Below are 14,025 nucleotides of genomic sequence, written 5' to 3' on the forward strand. Positions count from 1 at the left end.
TCAACGTGAAAGGTTGATAGTTTTGAGGGTTTGGTCCCAAATCCATATTTCAATTCTTATTTGATTTATTTGTTTGATTTAATCTTTCTTGAAGTTACTAACGTGTATATTGTTTTGATAGAAAGAGGTACGAGGCATCAAAGTGAGTAGATCTACTATCTTTATTCCTCGCTTTTGATATAGAAATCATGCTTAGAATATTATTTTAATTTCTGTGTATCATGTTAGGATGCTTTTGTGATTTCTAGTATCATGTTAGGATGTTTATTATGATCCCTAGCATCATGTTTAGGGTGTTAATTAATATTTCTAATATGCTTTCTAGTATCATGTTTAGGCTACAACTTTGATTTTTATTGTTTAATGACATGGTAGGGTTTGTTATTAATCCGTTTAGTATCATGTCTAGGATCTTGCTATTAATCATGATTTAATGATATGATGATTGTTGTATCAATTTATTATATGTTGCTTAATTATTTATAATTTATTGTTGTTGCTTGATCACGCCCTTTTTTGCATGTTTAAAGGGATGAAATCACGCCTAATAAGATAATTAATAATTTGATATTAGGTTAATATGATTTTAATTCAAGTGATCGCCAATAATAGATTTACTTGTGCATTAATAATCAATCAACATAGATTAAACAGGTTTAGGAGTAATTTATTGTATGTATGTTGATCGAAAAGCGCGCATGAATATCATAAGAATTAAGTAGAGGCCAATTTAGGGCGGGTTCAATCTCTTTTAGGTTGGATTCATACCATCATCCCCGAATATCCAGTCATGGTTCAGGACCACTATGGAGTTAGAGATCTCCGTGATCGTGAATGGGGTGTAACCTTCACACCCGTGAACAGTTTACAAGTTCCTAAAACTTGTTGGCGACTCTTTTATCTCTAGCTTCCTTCCCTTTGGGACGCCACCATGCCTAAAAGCATGACCACAGTGGGGCTCAAAGTTGATGTTTGAAATATTCCCTACACCTATACTTCAAGAAGCAATGTGGAACTGGAGGGCTTCAAAAAAGGGCGCAAAATAGTGAAAGTCACTAAAACAAAGATGTACAGCACAAGGCAGACACCCCTTTGACACAACATAAACGAAGACTTTCACAGACAAAGGTAGTGTTGGAGGATGAAGAAAACCCAAGGAAGCGACATAAACATGAATTGGTTGTTAATATGGACACTGATATTTCGCCGGAGGTTAGCATGGACCAACCCCGCCACGTCCAATGAGTATCCTTTGCTGGAACTGCCGGGGGATGGGCAACTCCCGGTCAATTCGTCAACTCCATATGTGGAGCAATGCTTATGCCCCCGACATCATCTTCTTGTCGGAAACCATGATTAAGAAGAATGAAGTAGAAAATCTAAAGGAACGCTTTGCCTTTCCTAATGCCTTTGGTGTTGCTAGTAGAGGCAAAACTGGTGGATTGTGTATATATACTGGAGAGATGCAATTGATTTTACTTTAGTGTCCTTTTCTACATTTGTGGTGACATTACTCATGGCGATGTGAAGTGGAGATTTGTGGGTGTCTATGGGTGGCCCAAGGAGGAAGACAAATATAAGACATGGAAACTCATTCGGCATCTTTGTGATAATGTTAATTTCCCCATTATTTTTGGTGGGGATTTAATGAAATTATTTCTTACGAAGAGAAAGAGGGAGGCGTAGACAGAGAACGCCGTGAGATACCTAACTTTTGTGATGCAATTGATGATTGTTGTCTCCGTGATTTGGGCTATAATGGCCAATGGTATACACGGGAAAGTGGAAATTCAGCTGACAATCGAGTTTGGTAACGCCTAGATTGCTTCCTCGCATCTCAGGATTGGGTGACTTTGTTTCCGAATCATACAGTTGAGCGTCTAGTGCGATACAAGTCTGATCACACCACCACAATGTTGCGTGAGATATCTCGGGGAAGAAGGAAAAAATAGAAAAAGCGAGAGTTCAAATTTGAAATTTTTTAGTTACTTGATGAGGTATGTGAACAAGCTATGAAGAGGGCTAGGGAAAGTTCAGAGGGGCGCATGACAGTAAACAAAATTGCAACCATGGATCGAGGTTTGTCTACCTGGAGTGTTGAAAATTTAAACAAAATTGAAAAGTAACTTGTGGAGAAGGAAAGGGAGCTACATCAGGCGCAACATTTTGATATTTCAGAGGAAAGTGTGCGAGAATGTGCAGCTCTTGAGAAGGCTTTAGATGAGTTTAATGAGAAGCTAGGAGCGTATTGGTACATCAGGAGTTGTGTTTCGGAAGTCAGAGATGGGGACAAAAACACACAATACTTTCATCATAAAGCGTCACAGAGAAAAAAGAAAAATCGCATTGATGACCTTTTTTACAATCATGGTTCGTGGCGTTCTGATGAGGAAGACATTGAGCACATAATTACTCACCACTTTAAGGGACTATTCACCTCGGATAACCCCTCAAATGAGTGCGTCCAGGAGGTTCTGCAAAATGTGGAGAACCTGATTCCACTAGAGGTTAATAGAGAGCTCTTGATGCCATTTTTGAAAGAAGAAATTCTAAGTGCTCTTAAGCAGATGCATCCTTGTAAGGCTCCCGGTCCCGATGGTTTACATGCGATTTTTTATCAACGCTTTTGGCACATTGTTGGTGATGAGGTAACACATTTGTCAGCAATATTTTACATGGCATATCTTCACCAAAATGTGTAAATAATACTAATATTGTCTTGATCCCGAAAGTCCAATTCCCCACTACCACAGCCGAATTTCGGCCTATTTCCCTATGTAAAGTGCTTTACAAAATTGTTTTAAAACACAATTGTAATGAGATTGAAATCTGCCCTCCCTGCTATTATTCCTCACTGCTAATGAAACGCCACTTAATTGAGTCTACATCATGCTCGTGGTGTGGAAATGTAGAAGAAACAGCAGGTCATGCCATCTTTAGCTGCATACGAGTCCAAGAACACTGGCAGGAGAGTCATTGTTTAGCGATGGTGAATTGGGAGAATTTTGATTCAATGAGAGATCTTGTAGCAAGTTGGAAATTGGTGGATACAAGGACACGACAAAGAGGTATGTTCTTAGCTTGGTGCATTTGGGTGAACGAAATAGGAAGGTTTTTGAGAATTGTTCCACACCAAATAATATCTTACTTAGCCATGTCAACCGTCTGGTGGATGAACATGGGAAATATGCTCAGTGCATTTATAAGAACTCGTTACCACACCCAGCTGCAAGTCCAAAGAAGTGGTGTTTGCCATCTACTGGGAGCATTAAAATCAATACTAACGCCTCATTAAGGGAGGAATGCTGGATTAGACTTGGATTGGTTGCTCGTGATCATAATGGTGTTGTATTATTTGCGGCAACAAGGAGGATGAAGGCTTATTGGCCTCTTGAAGTGGCTGAAGCTAAGTGTAGGGAATTTTTCAGCTCTCGCCCTACTATGGTTCATGCTTTTAGGCATGACGGCATTCCAAGAAAAAGAAGCTAGAAAAAGAGTCGTCAACAAGTTTTAGGAACTTGTAAACCGTTCATGGGTGTGAAGGTTACACCCCATTTATGATCACGGAGATCGCTAACTCCATAGTGGTCCGGAACCATGAGTGGATGTTCGAGGATGATGGTACGATTCCAACCTAAAAGAGATCGATCCCGCCCTAAATAGACCTCTACTCAATTCTTATGACATTCATGTGTGCTTTTCGATCAACATACATACATGAAGTTAATACTAAACCTGTTTAATCTACGTTGGTTGATTATTAATGCATAATCAAATCTATTATTGGTGATCACTTGAATTAAAGTCATATTAATCCCAAATCAAATTATATTATCTTATTAGGCGTGATTTCAAGTACAAACTTTCTTTAGACCTGCAAAAAGGGGCGTGATCAAGCAATAGCAATAAATCATGAATAATCAAGCAACATATGATTAATACAACAATCATCATCATAACAACATCATCAAAACATCGTTAGTAGTAAGATCCTAGGCATGATACAAAACGGATTAATAACAAAGCCTAGCATGTTACTAATAACAAAATCAAAGCGTTATCCTAAACATGATACTAGAAATCATAAAACATCCTAAACATGATACTAGGAATTAAAATAACATCATAAACATGATTTCTACTCCAAAATCAAAAGAACAATAATAAGGGTGATTGAATTACTCACTTTGATGCCTCATTCTTCTTGCTATGAAAACAATACACACATTAGTAAACTGCAAGAAAGTTAATAAAGTAAATAAATCAAATATGGATTGAAATATAGATTTGGGACCAAACCCTCAGAACTATCAACCTTTCACGTCAAGGTCGAAGGCAACGTCGAGGATGGCTTAAAGTATTCGAATATCATGAATGAGGTATTGTGACTGATTGGGAGAGTATCAAGGATGTGTTTAAGCTAAGGCTAAGAACATGGATATTCGATGATTGATGATGATTGGAGCTAGGTGATTATAGCTTATGATTGATGGTTCTAGCTGATTTGAAAATGGGGGAAAACGACCTATATTTATAGGGTAAAAAAAGAGTCGAAGCGATCAGAAAAGATCAGAATTTGGAATGGAATAGAACTTTTTCCAAAGCGGGGCAATAGTTGTATCGCAGCGCGTTGGACCTTATCACGGTATGATAGGTCTGACGTGACGCGATGGTTCTGTTGTCCTGCGATGGTTTCTAAGGGAAAAAAATTTGTACGGAGTTCGATCTCCAATGAGATTATGATTGTGAAATATATTTGAATGTCTTTGAATTCGAATGGAATTAGAATAATCAAACATGAAGTTTTGTTATTCAATTTCAATCTCTTTGATCTTTATCTTTTTGGAAAGGATAAACTAGAAACTTCTAAAAGAGTCCTAATTGATTTAGGATTGGGAATATGATATTTGGACTCTCATATAATCATTGGGTCGTAGGTAAGATGGATCTAGGCTCGGTTTGGACTCGGTTTAGTATTTTGGCCATAACTTATTCGTTTTAAGTCGAATTTGGGCTTATAATATATCGTTGGAAAGCTCTTTTCAAACCCCATATAACTAAATATAGTTGGACTGAGAAAATAAACCAAAATAATCTGGTTTAGACGTTTTTAAAGTTTGGATACAAAATGAATGATTTTGGGTTTAAAGACACAAAATGAATAATTTTAGGTTTAAGGACACGAAATGAATGATTTTGGATTAAAACATTTTAGGAAAGGTTAGGAATATGGTCAAGGCTTAAGGAAAATTTACGAGAATCTTCAATTCTCTACCAAACTCGTTAATCAAAGACGTGAAAGGTACTCATCACTGGATTTGGTTTTTGTGGAGACACAAGCAGGTGTCTACACTAAGGCAATTGCCATGGCCTTGCGTTTGGGCAGCAAGTATACGGCTTAGAGAGCGTGATTCTAGAATCAGATTGTCAACAATTGATCAACCGTCTTTCGAAGGGCTCAATCTTCTTTAACGACCTCGATACAGTAAAGGAGATATTTTTGCTTTGTGTGCTCATTTTAATTCTGTTATTTGGTCCCATGTTAGGAGAGATAGTAATTATGTAGCTCACTATCTTGCTAAGCTAGTTCCTTTTGGAGTCAAGCAAGTCTGGGAAAATCATTGTCCCCACGATATTGCTCTCTATGTACACATGGATAATTTATCTTGTAATTAATGCTAGCTTTGGTTTCTTTCAAAAAATAAAAATTATAATTTTTTTGAAAAAAATTTATCTTTTTATTGACAATTGGATTTTACTTATAGCAACACACTTACACACCACATATTATAATTGTACACCGAAAAATATCTCCCCGACCATAGCCCGATGACGAAACAACCTCTTATTGCCTAATTTGGTCCGATTTACATAATGGATCTAAGAATTAATTGAATAGTCCTTTTATTCAAGCCCAAAATTATTTTTAAATCCATTTTATCCATTTCGTTATTAGCCCAAACTTAGCCCCTTTTCCCTTTTCACAACTCCAGTCCCAAAATCGGTAAAAACTGAATTTTGTGCCTCATAGTTTTTATCCAAATCTTGTATGGTTGGATAGCCCTTGAAATAAGCTTTCCAATTATATACCATAAGCCTAATTCCGATTAGAAACGAAAAAGATATGATTAAAATACCACACTCTATCCAAAACTGACACCGTTCCACTATTTCGATCATATCTCAAATTTTACAAAAGATATCAATCTGATTCTAATTGTGTTGGAAATTAGAATTCCAGATATTTCCAACGATATATTATTTATCTTATTTCGATTTCTGGATCAAAAGTTATGATAAAAACAAAAACCGCAAAACTGCTGTCCCTCGCTACGAGTTTTTGAAAATCTATTTTCTTCCATAAATCTATATTCACCCGATTTTAAGCCTATAAATACCACCATTATTTCTGATTTTTGGAAGAGATTTTGACAACCATAAAAATATTTTATTAATCCCAAATCATCCCAAAAGGCTTAGACTTAAAGCAATTCAAAGTCCAAAACAAGATCCGAAGGTTCTACCTTTTTTAACCAAGGCATGAAAGTATAATTCCGAGGGTGATATTAACTTCTCTAACTCTTTAATTAATTCTTGTGAATTATTATTTTTATTGAAGTTACTAATATTTATTCATGATGTAGTATTCAAAGTTGCACATTCTAATTCTAAGTAAGTATTTAATTCTTTGATTTATTTACTTTAATTATTTTTATTGTTTTGATTACTAGCATCATGTTTAGGATCGTATTTTTAATTATTTAGTAACATGCTAGAATTGTTATTATTCTATTTAGTATCATGTCTAGGATCTTACTACTAACGATATTCCATGATGATGATTATTATGATAATTATGTGTTGCTTGATTATCGATGATAATTTATTGTTTGATTACACCCCTTTTTGCAGGTTTAAAGGGAATTTGTAATTGAAGTCACGCCTAATAAGATAATTAATAGTTGGATTTAGGTTTAACATGATTTTAATTCAAGTGATCACAAGTATTAGATTTAATTGTGCATTAATAATCAACCAACATAGATTAAGTGGTTTAGGATTAATTTGATGTATGTATGTTGATCGAAAAGCGCGTATAAATATCAAAAAGAATTAAGTAGAGGCCTATTTTAGGGTGAGTTTTACCTCTTTGAAGGTTAAATTCGTACCATCATCCCCGAACATCCAGTCATGGTTCCACACTACTACGGAGTTAGCAATCTTTGCAATTGTGAATGTTGTGTAACCTTCACAATCGTGAACGGTTTACAAGTTCCTAAAACCTGTTGGCGACTCTTTATCTCTACCTTCTTTCCTAGGATCACCGGCATGCCTAAAAACATAACCCATAGTAGGGTGAGATAAAAATTCCCTACAATAATTAATGCGAATGTCCAATTAACAATAGAATCTTACTCCTATACGAATAACCACGTAATTATAATTATAAATATGGCCATGTAGCATTAATTTTTTTTTTAGTCTACTATTGATTTACCATTAAAACTTTTGAATAAGGTATTCTTCATATTCAATTGTTTTTTTTTTTTTTTTTTTTTTTTTTTTTTTTTTTTGTAAATATTTGTGATTTTGTTAATGAAATTAAATAAAATAAAAAAAACTACTAAAATTAGGACACAACAGAAATGATACAATACAATGAAATCTTGAAGTGAATTCAGATCAATGTTAGCAAGGTTTTAGAACTTTATGGGTTTTACAAGGCCTCTATAGCCTATTTACTAGTCATATATTACAAATGGTCCAATTAGGCCAATAATAAAATTTATTGATTTTACTTGTCAAAATAATAATTACTTTAAAATTATATTTATTTTATTATTTTTTTACCGGCACACTCTTCTTTTCACAAGATGTAATCCCTCTATTATTTTAGTGTCCCATTGAAATTTAGCACATATGTCGACATAGAACTGTCGACATAGAACTTTGATAAAGAATATCTTATTTATATATATACACAAACATTGGTCGTAAAAGACTGAGTGAATATAGTGCAAATTACAAAAACAGAAAATAATTAATAAAAAACGTGAAAAAAGAAAAATAGGTAGTGTTTCTACTCTTTTTTGTATATAACATTTTATTAAAATATAAATACTAATAATAATAATAATAATAATAATAATAATAATAATAAAAATAATAATAATAATAATAATAATAATAATACAAAACATGCCCACAAATAAGCAAATTCTTTAAAATGGGTATCCGGGGCAAAGCCCGGACACGTACTAGTATATATATAGAGGGGAGTTTTTTCCCGAGTTTTTAAAGCACCAAGTAGGTTTTTAATTTAATTTTTTTTTAAAAAAAAAATAGAGTGCCATGTAAGATTATGATTTTTTTTAAAAAAAGTGCACTAAGTAGGATTGTGATTAAAAGTGTGAGAATAACGATTATCGAATTAAAAAAAAAAAAACTTATTAAAATTAATCTTGAAAAAAACTAATCCTTATAGATTAATTTTGTAAATAAAATTATTGATTATCAAATAAAAAAAAAAATCATAAAAATAATCCTCTTTGACGACATCAAAAAAAAAAAGTAAAGAGATTTTTTGAAGACACTAAAATAATTAATTTTTAAAAAATGATAAAATTTAAGTTGAAAGGAAGATTTCCTTAGCTCCTTGGCACAGTCTGATTCCTTATCTTTTATTTTTTCTTATTATAATATGATTCACAATTTATATAAATAAATACAATATTTTATTTTTATTATATTAAATACAATATTTTATTTCTTATCATCTCATCATAAAATAAGTTACGTTTAATATCAATTTGTAAAGTGCATATTTTATCCAAAATTACATTTAACATTTGTAATTATTTGTTAAAATATTTTTATCCAATTTTTTTTTCCAAAAGTAAAATAATTTGTAAAAATATTTTATCTAAAAAATTACGTTTAATATGAACGTATAGAGTACGAACAGTTTTTGAAGACATTAAAAAAATTACAATTTAATAAATGATAAAATTTTAAGTTGAAAAAAATATATGATTTGATTTCATTAGCTTATGATTTTTTCTTATTATAAATAAGCTTTAATTTAATTCATGCACCACTAAAGAAGCGAACAATACTTCATACGAAACAATTTGGGATTTCATATTGTGATTAAAAAATTTTTGTATAATTCCTTAAACTACATTCCTTTTTTTTTTCATTGCATGAAATATTATTAACTGAATTCTTTTCATTGCATTGTTTTCTTAGGTTTATTTCGTCGATTCGAGAAATAAATCCTTGCAAAAATAATTGGAAAATTAAAGTACGTGTATCAAGGCTTTTTGATGTTTTGAACTTTCGAAAACATAATAGTTTGATTAGTATGGAGTAAAAGAAGTTTGCATTTTATAATATAAAATTCTAAATGGCGTACATATCACCCTTCTTAAAGAAAATTGGAAGATCAAAGTTAGGATTGTGAGACTTTGGTACGTTTCAGACTACAATAAACCTGAAATTACCGGTTCAATTGACTTGGTTTTGGTTAATGAAAAGGTACACTTTTATTTTTATTGCTCCATAATTTATTCAAACTAACAATGCTTTCTTTTTATTTATGCATATATAATTACTACAATCTTTATCACAGGTGTCAAAGATGCAAGCTTGTATAAAACAAATACTTATTCAGCGATTTGAAAAATTTGTGAATGAAGGCTCAACTTGCATCATTTAATCTTGAAAAATTATTGTTCAAGGTTCAAATTTCAAAGTATTGTTTAAGGTTCAAATTTCAAAGTACAATCTCGAAAAATATTAGGATAAGTTTACAGTCTTCAAAATAAGTGATGATGAAAATTATTTATTCAAATACTTTTTGGAAGTCAATAGTGATATGGAGGTAACTAATGACATTATAAATCTCATCATAGATTATGTGCAATTATGATGTAAGGTCAAATTTTAAAAGCATTTTATTTATTTTAATTTTCAAGAAGATGATGTCGATGTTCAGTCTTTCAATAAATCAATAGAAGCTTCATCTGAGAAAGAAAAGGTAAATTTTTACTTTATAAAAAGTTGCTACATAATTAAGTATATGGTGTAGTTTAAACATAATTGATTCAATCAATCAAAGCCTTAATCTCATAAATGGGACGATAGGAATATGCTAAAACATAATTGATTAATGTACTAAAAAAAATCTTGAAATTTATGTTATAGGAATATACATCTGTGATAATGGGGATCCAAGTGTTTTCTTAATCACTCCAACAAAAAGACCTCTTGAGAATGTTTCGTATGTTGATATTGAAGACGAATCAAGTTATCAAGTTTTGCACAACACTCTACCAATAAAAGGAAGATAGTGGTAAAACAAGAAAAAGAGGACAACTCTAACAAGGACTGAAGTTTGTATGAAAGATAGTTTATGGGGTCAAAGCTTTTAGTATTATTGTTTTGTTTCCAAGAATAATTAAATTTTACCTATTAGTTCAAACTATAATGAGATTCGTGGAATATAACTTTGCCTATTAGTTTAGTAGTAAATTTTTAAAAAATATTCATTATTTTATTTGTCTAATTTGACATTGCCTATTTTAGATTTGAATTGATAGTAATATGGATAATGAAAATAATACACATGAGAAAATTTTACTCCAAATGTTAACGTATAAAAAACTCCTCTGTTTGAGGTACGTGTATTGATGTAGAGAAGATTCCATAAATCCCATATATTGAATTTGTCGACTTATTTTCAAAACGGTCCGAAAATTATGTACTTCATGACCAACTTAGGTAGTTATGAAAAGATCATATACAACAACCTAACTATTTATTTCCTAACCATTTAATTCATATAATGAAATTCAATATCTTCATAGGGTAAAAAGATCCATTAACTTTAAGTTTTTTTAAATAAAAAAAATAAAAATAAAAAATAAAAATTCAAATGATACCTAGATCTTTTATACAATAATCGTTCATCACATATTGTAGATTCATTTTATAGTGCATCTTGTAGCTTATGACATAGAGGGTAGATAATGGAATATACACTTGGGAAGGAAATAAAAATATATTTAGGCATAGTATATAGATTGTCAATAATATGATTTTCTTGATTCCAATATATCTAATATATATGATTAGTAGATTACATGATCAGCTTAGGTAGGTATGAAAAGATATACGACAACCTAACTATTTATTTCCTTATTATTTACTTCGTATAATAAAATTCAATATAGTATATTCATAGGGTAAAAATATTCATTAATTTTAAGTTTTTTCCAAAAAAAAAAAAAAAAATTCAAATAATACCTAGATCTTTTAGACAGTAATCGTTCATTTTGTAGTGTAGGTTCATTTTATAGTGTATTTTACAGTAGCTTATGGAATTGATCTGAGTATAGAATAAAGATAATTAATTATTATATAAATGATAAATCAATATATATCTACCTATAATTAAAACTAAAGTAATAATCGCTGACATCATCTTTGTACACATGTCATTATTTCATGAAAAATTTCCCTCCAAAATTGATTATGACATCATTTCTTACTTCCATTTTTTTTTTACTTCCCAACAAAATCCAAATTCAAAAAATCAGAAAGATAATTCTTTAATTAAAATATATAAAAGTACTAATCATTTATGTGATTGATGCAAATACATTACAAGAATTTTTTTAAATAGTGCATCGCAGTAATCTAGTCTATAACTAAACTAAAGTAATAACCGCTAATATCATTTTTGTACACATGTCATTATTTCATGAAAAAATTTCCCTCCAAAATTGATTATGACATCATTTCTTATTTCCTTTTTTTTTTACTTCCCAACAAAATCCAAATTCAGAAATTAGAAAGATAATTCTTTAATTAAAATATGTAAAAGTATAAATATCAATTAACAAAAACACATTAATGACCTTTTTCTTCCGAAACTAATCATTTATGTGATTGATGCAACAACATTACAAGATTTTTTTTTTAATTTTTTTTATTCTAAAACGTGCATCGCACGAGTACTAATTTAGTATAATACTAAAACAGACACCAGGAATGACATGTGTCATTTCCTAGAGCTGTTTTTTCCCTCCAAAAACAATTTCCAAACAAAAGGTTATTTATTTCTTCTTTCAATATCTTTTTTCATTGACAATCTTATTTATGGACAATAGATATATTTGTATTGACTTTATAGATTATTAATAGCAATTAAAGATTCTTAGTGATGATATTAATATTATTTGCTAAGAATGATTTTTCGTAAATAGATTTCAGTCAAAAAGATTTAATTTAATGTAGGGAATAGAAAACATCTTTATGTAATATTGGATTAAATTGACATTAAGCATCGAGAATATTTTCTATTACATTATATTACTCCCTCCGTTTCATAATGTTAGTCCTATATGGAATCAATCACATAAAATAAGAAAAAAGAATATTTGGAATCTAACATTAAAGTACGAAATAATTCATAATTAGTTTACTTTATTTAAGTTTTTTTATTTCTTTTTTGGAAAAGCATAAGTCATAATGCATAATTCAAGATAAAAATTTCCTTACTTAGAGCCATGTCATCAATCCACAACCAATTAATTCCAAAAGAATGAAGTTAAAAATGGAACATATTCAATATGGGTAGATATTTTTGAAACGCCCAAAATAGTATATGGAACTAACTTTATGAAACGGAGGGAGTAACATATTAAGTGCATATATTTTATAATGTTACGATACAACAGATACCAAAATTACACAGGTTACTTGCTATTTTAAAATTTTCAGCCAAATCCCCTATAAAAGGAAAAAAAAAATCATAATAATCATCCTTACTCCACATTATTTATTTTATTCTGTTATTTTTATTAACCAGTTATGAATGAAAAATAAGACGTATAAATTTTATTATTTAACTTATAAACATATAAAAATATCGTTACCTAATATTATACACCCAAAACACCTAAAACCCACCCATTTAATAGGGGACTTGTTAAACATCGCCCGCGTTTTTCTACATAAAGCCCACATTTTTTAAAAATTTTGACATTATTGCCCTTGTTTTAATTTTTACCGAAATTGAAAATTTTCACTCACCAAAAATGTGGAGCAGGACTGGATCGCCGAGTGAAACCGAAGAGCCCTCAACGTCGGCTAGATGCACCGGAGAGACGCTGTTGACGCCGGAAAAGGAGGTACGAAGCCATCTAAAACCACGAATTGGCGGCTGGCGTCCTGCCGGGACGCCGTGACCGTAGTGGTGGCGCCTAGCCAGGACGCTGCCTCCGTAGGTATGGCGCCTGGCCAGGACGCCGCCACTGTGGCCGTGGCGTCTGGCCAAGACGCCGCCACCATGAAAGCGGCGTCCTGGCCAGGCGCCATCGCCACGGTGGCGGCGTCCTGGCTAGACGCCACCGCCACGGTAGCGGCGTCCTGGCTAGGCGCCACTGCATTTTTTTTTTTTTTTTTTAATTTAATTTAAAATTTGTTTATTTTTTTTTTTTTTTGTGTTACAATTTTTTTTCGTTTTTTTTTGGTTTTTTTTTGTTTTGTTTTTAATTGTTTTAAAATGTAATGTAAAATTTTGTGTTTGATTTTTGTGTTTTTGATCGCTATGTTTTTTATGTTTATGTTTTTTTTTTGTTTTTATTTTTTTGGTTTTTTTTTTATTTAATCTAAAGTTTTGTTTATGTTTTTTATTTTTGTGTTTTGTTTTTTTTTTTTTTTTTTGAATACTTTTTGTTTATGTTTTTTATTTCTTTGTTTGTTGTTTATATTTTATTATTGTTTTTGCTTTTGTGCTAATGTTGTGTCAAATGTATTAATTTAATCTAATCTTATGTGATTATATTTATATGTTATTGTTGCAGGATTATGGTGGAGACGGAAATGATTATAGTGGGATTTTTGTACACGATGGTCTGTTCGAAGATGCTCAACAAGCGGTTGATTGGGCGAAACATGTTGCAATTAGATCAGGTTTTTGTTTAGTAGTAGCAACTCATAAATCTCAACGGGATGGTA

The sequence above is a fragment of the Chenopodium quinoa genome, unplaced genomic scaffold, assembly GCF_001683475.1.
Source record: "Chenopodium quinoa cultivar QQ74 unplaced genomic scaffold, ASM168347v1, whole genome shotgun sequence".
Lineage (NCBI taxonomy): Eukaryota > Viridiplantae > Streptophyta > Magnoliopsida > Caryophyllales > Amaranthaceae > Chenopodium > Chenopodium quinoa.